This window comes from Molossus molossus, unplaced genomic scaffold, assembly GCF_014108415.1.
Source record: "Molossus molossus isolate mMolMol1 unplaced genomic scaffold, mMolMol1.p scaffold_m16_p_8, whole genome shotgun sequence".
NCBI classification, from domain to species: domain Eukaryota; kingdom Metazoa; phylum Chordata; class Mammalia; order Chiroptera; family Molossidae; genus Molossus; species Molossus molossus.
The window spans coordinates 75,725,183-75,731,182 of NW_023425402.1; positions in this window are offsets into that span (position 1 = coordinate 75,725,183).

Sequence of the window (6,000 nt, forward strand, 5' to 3'; positions counted from 1 at the left end):
TAAATATGAAAAGTCAGTAAAAATGGGCAATAATCTTTCTTATATTTGTGAAACCTCTATAGAACTGAGAGAAGAATAAAAAAAAACTGACACAAACTAAATACCATGATTTTCTCTTATTATTTTATATTGGGGTATATTTAATACATCATAAAATCCACCCATAAAGTGTACAATTCAGTGGGTTTTAGTATATTCACCACAATCTAACTTTAGAACATTTTAATCAGCTCACCAAAGAAACCACAACCATTAGCAATCACTTTCCTTTCCTACCCTCCCCGCTGCATGAGTCAAATAAACATCTAACATCTCTTTTTGTAAGTGATTTCTTCTCATAGCATAAAGTTTTAAAGAATTATCCATGTTGCAGTAGTATTTTATTCCTTTATAAAAAATAAAGTGTTTATTTAAATAATTGTAGATTGACCTAAAGTTGTAAGAAATAATAGAGACATCCATGTATACTTTATCCATTTTCTCCCCAAAAGCAACATTCTACAAAATTATAGTATAATACAATGAGGATTGACCTCGTCCACTTTATGCGGTGTATATTTATGTTCATTATATAGAGTTTCATTATGCATGTAGGCTCTTGTATCTACTAACACAGTACAGAATCTGAACAGTTCCATCATCACAAGGATCCCTTCTGTTACCCTTTTATAATCACAGCAGCATCTTTTCTTTCTCACTCTCCTCCCATGACTCTGATCTTTGTACCATTAATCTGTTCTCCATTTCAAAAATATTATATGACCGAAATAATATCGTATATAACCTTTTGGATAGCCTCTTTTAACTCAGTATAATTCCCTGGAGATCTACAATCTTCTTGCATGCATCAATAATTATTAGTTTGATTGCATAATAGTATTCCATGGTATGTATGTGACATATTTTGTTTAACTATTCATTGTTTGAAAGACATTTGGATAATTTCCATTTGGAATATTACAAATAAAGCTTTATAAAAGTGTACATAGAAGTTTTTATGTGAACATAATATTTCATTACTATAAAATAAATGTTCAAGGGTACATTTGCTGGATCATGTAATTTTTGCATGTTTATTATTTTTTTAAATTTATCTTTATTGTTGAAAGTATTACATACCCCCCCTTCTTCTCCCATTGACCCCTTCCACTCTGCTCCTGCCTGCATCTCAGGTCTTCACCACACTACTGTCTGTGTCTATGGGTCATGCATATATGCACAGAAATTCTTTGGTTAATCTCTCCCCAATCCACTTCCCTCTGAGATTAGTCAATCTATTCTATGCTTCCATGTTTCTGGATCTAGTTTGTTCATTAGTTTATTTTGTTCATTAGATTCCACATATAAGTGAGATCATGTGATATTTGTCTTTCTCTGATTGGCTTATTTCACTTAGCATAATAATCTCCAGGTAACTCCATGTCGTCTCAAAGGATAAGAATTCGCTCTTTCTTACAGCTGCATAGTATTTCATTGTATAAATCTACCATCGTTTTTTTATCCACTCACCTATTGATGGATATTTGGGCTATTTCCAGATCATAGCAATTGTAAATAGTACTATTATGAATTATCCATGTTGTAGTAGTATATGTATACTCTTTCTGATAGGTGTTTCAGGCTTCTTAGGATACATTCTTAGAAGTGGGATCACTGGGTCAAAAGGCAGTTCCATTCTTAATTTTTTGAGAAAACTTCATACTGTTTTTCATAGTGGCTGCACCAGTCTGCATTCCCACCAGCATTGTACTATGGTTCCCTTTTCTCCACATCCTCACCAGCATTTGTCTGATGATTTGTTGATGGTAGGCATTCGAGAAGGTGTGAGGTGATACCTCATAGTTACTGTAATTTGCATCTCTCTGATGATTAGTAACTTTGAGCATTTTTTCATATGTCTCTTGGCCATCTGGAGAAGTGTCTATTGATATTTTTTGCCCATTTTTTAATTGGAATGTTTGTCTTTCCTTTTTTGAAGTTGTATCAATTCGTTATATATTTTGGAAATTAGCCCCAAATTGTCAAAAAGTTTTTCTAGTGTTGCTGTACCAGTTTACATCCCCACCTTTAATGTGTGAATAATCAAATATCTCTGCATTCTTGTCAAAAGTTGATGTCACTATTTTTTTTTTATTTTAGTCAGATAGGTGTATAGTAATATATCATTGTGATTTTTATTTGCTTGCCCCTCATAACTAATGATGTTGAATATCTTTTCATATATTTATTTTCCATCTGTATATCCTGTCTTATGAAATGTCTATTAATGTCTTTGCCCATTTTCTACTTGGATTTCATGTTTTTATACTGTTCAGTTTTAGTAATTTTTAAAAATTTTCTTTTCTTGATTTTAGAGAGAGAGGAAGGGAGAGGAAGAGAGAGATACAAACGACAATGAGAGAGAACATCCATTGGTCACCTCCTGCATGCCCCACACTGGGGATTTTGGCCCACAACATGGACCAGGTATCAAACCCAGGAATCAAACCAATGACCTCTTGGTGCATGGGTCTATATTCAACCACTCAGCTATACTGGCTGGGCAGTTTTATTAATTCTTCATATGTTATTTCTTGGATATATAGTTTGTACATGTTTCTAATTTGTAGCTTGTTTTTTTCATTTTATTCATATGGACCTTTGCAGGCCCAAAGACTTTTACATTAATGAAAGCCAAGTTATAGTTTTTCTTTTATAGATTTCCTTTGCAGTGTCAAATCTAAGAACTCTTTCCCTAACCATGAATCCCAGAGATTTTCCTTTCTTATCCTTTCTTCAAGGTTTATATTTTTAGTTCTTACATTTAGATTGGTAATCGATTTTGAATTATTTTATACAAAAGACTTCAGACTTAAAAAGTTATTTTTCTTCTTCTTTAGATATTTAATTGTTTCAGCATCATTTGTTCAAAAGTTTCCACCCCTCCCCCATTAAATTGCTTTTGCACTTTTGTCACAAATAAATTAGATGGCCCTGTCAGTGTGGCTTAGTGATTCGAGTGTCATCCCACAGACTGAGAGGTCCCAGTTTGATTTCTGGTCAGGGCATATGCCTGGGATTCTGGGCTTGATCCCCAGTGGAGGGCACGCAGGAGGCAGCAGATCAATGTTTCTCTCTCACATCAATGATTCTGTCTGTCTCTCTCCCTTCCTCTCTCTCTGAAAAAAAATCAATAAACACATATTAAAAATTAATTAATAAATTAAATGTATTTGTGCTCCTCTACTTCTGGCTTCTGTGCTCTGTTCCACCAGTCTGTGCATGTATCTCCACCAGTGCCACACTGACTCTTTCTTTCCTTGCCTGTTGCAGTGGCCGGGCTTTCCAGCATTGTGTCGAATAAAGTGGTAAAAGCAGATATCCTTGTTTCATTCTGGATCTTAGCGAAGATACTTCAGTCTTTCACAATTAAGTATAATGTTAGCTTTAGATTTTTGTAGATGGTCTTTATCAAATAGAGATCATTTTACTGTGTTCTTATTTCCTCAGTTTCTATTATTCCTAATTTGGTAGGTGAACAGGGGTTGGATTTGTTAAATGCTTTTTTTCCTGCATCAATTATCTATTTAAATAATATATATTTTTTTATTTTAGTGTGCTGATATGATGAACTGAATAAATAATAATAATGTCTCTGTAACCATAGAAGAATTGAATTTGCAATTAAAGTTTCAGAAATAAATATGTCTATCAGTTACTGAGAGGCAGCTTCTGAAGTTCATACTATAATTGCAGATTTGTAAAATTTTCCTTTCAGCTTCATTAGTTTCTGCTTCATGTATTTGAGATTCTTTTTTTGGAGCATAGCTATCTGGGACTTTTATGTCTTCCTACTTTATCATTATAAAATAGCTCCTTTATCTCTGGTAATTTTCTTTGCTCTGACATCTACTTTATCAGATTCTAATATAACCACTTCTCTTTTTTTTAAATTTATGTTTGCATATCATGCATTTCCCCATCTCTTTACTTTCAATATGATTGTAAATGTTAATTGTATCAACAAAATACCTTCACAGCCGCATCTAGACTGGTGTTTGACCAAACAACTGGCACCAGAGCCTAGTCAACTTGACATAAAATTAACCATCATAATAGAGTTATACATCATTTTGCTTATCCATTCATCAGTTAATAAACATTTGTGTTTGTCCTTTTGGGGGGCTATTATGAATAATGCTACTGAAACATTTGTACAGTTTTTAATATTGACATGTGTTTTCATTTATCTTGTGAAGAAATTCCTAGGAGAGGAATTTCTGGATCATGTAGTAAATCTCTGTTTAATATTTTGTGGAACTGCCAAATGTTTTCCAAATGCTGTACCACTTTACATCCCCACCTGCAATGCATGTGGGTACCGATGTCTCCATATCCCCATCAACATTAGTTATTTTATCTTTGTTATTATAGTCATCCTGGAGGAATCAAGAGCTACTGGAGAAAATAATGGAATAGGGTTGGCTCAGGCAGCCATCCTCAATGTGCAGACAGAAATCTATGTTGCAAGGCTTGGGAAAGCTTTTTTCAAAGACTGGTCAAAAATAGTGATGAAGAGTTCTACCTTGGTTCTAAATATTCAGTTTATGTAATGTTGGACAAATTATTTAATCTCTCTATATTCCTTTCTTTTTAAAAAAATAGGAATTGTAACTAACTCAAAAAAGTTGCTATGTAATAACTAATGGTAAGATAAACTTAAGAACTATGGGATACTGAGAAGTGTCACAGCCTTTGATCATATCCAAAAGCAATGACAACTAGTTGATAAAAATAGCTTTATTTTTATTAGGTGCTTTAATATCATGAACTCCAAGAACATTGTTATAATACTTCTATGTGTTTACATTATATTTTGAATTAGAATGTTTATTTTCATATGGTGCTGTTTTAAATAATGGAACATATTTTATAAGCAAATGTATAAGCAGATTGATGCAAATGAAGCAGCACTAGGCTAGAAGTTCGGTGTGATTTACCCACTAAAAATCATTTATAGTCTTGAACTTTACTTTCCTCATCTGTAAAATAAGGAGATTGACTAGATAACCTCTGGGGTTGTTTAAATCTTCTCACTCATGGTTGTGAATATAGTTTCCATATTTAAAATGTCTTATTTAAATCACTCCTTTCTCTTGCTGTAATGACATAGTCATACAAATCATATCTGTTCTTTTGGTATTCTATATGCTGTCAGGATGCTTTTCAGAAATCAAGGAGACAGACAGAGCTGTCATTTACTAATAAATTACTGATGAGAAATTCTATATTCAAGCAATACTTGAAGTTTATCTTACATCATTACTATATTACAGCTGAATTTCTTTAATATTATTGTTCAGGTAAACTATTCCCTCAGGAGAGATAATCTTGGTAAGGCTGTTTAACAATGTTCTGAACCTCACACCTACTCATATCCATCAGAATTTTAATGGACACTTTGGTATTCTTTTACATTCATTTCTTTATAAATAATAACACACAAAAATAAAAACAAAGCTAAATGCACCTGTGAAAAGCAATTAACTAGAAACCACAAAAGGGGGGGGGGGATCAAGTTAAATGATTAGTCCATTAATCAAGCTTATTTGTCAGTCCATTTGCCAGTGAAGTCACTGTGTCACCTAGAAATCAAGATTAAGTCAGACAAACTAAATATGTTCTTGCTTTGAATTTAATTTCTTTCATCCTCAAGGCTTCAAAGGGTAATTTAAAAATGTTCCATTATGTATTGACTCTACCTATCAATGGGAAAAGAAACTTAGAACAAATTGTTTATAGGATTATTATTTATTAAAATAAATATCATAATTAAATAACAAAAGATCTCTTAGAAACCAATTTATTGTTAATCCTGGATTATACAACTTTAAAATTATTTGCATATATTAGTACTTTGCAATTCCTGAAAATACCACTAAGAAATTTCCTCTTTGGCTTTATCATTCATCAGGAAACAATTTAAAAGCCATCTTTTGATTTGAAAATTTTTAAAATCTT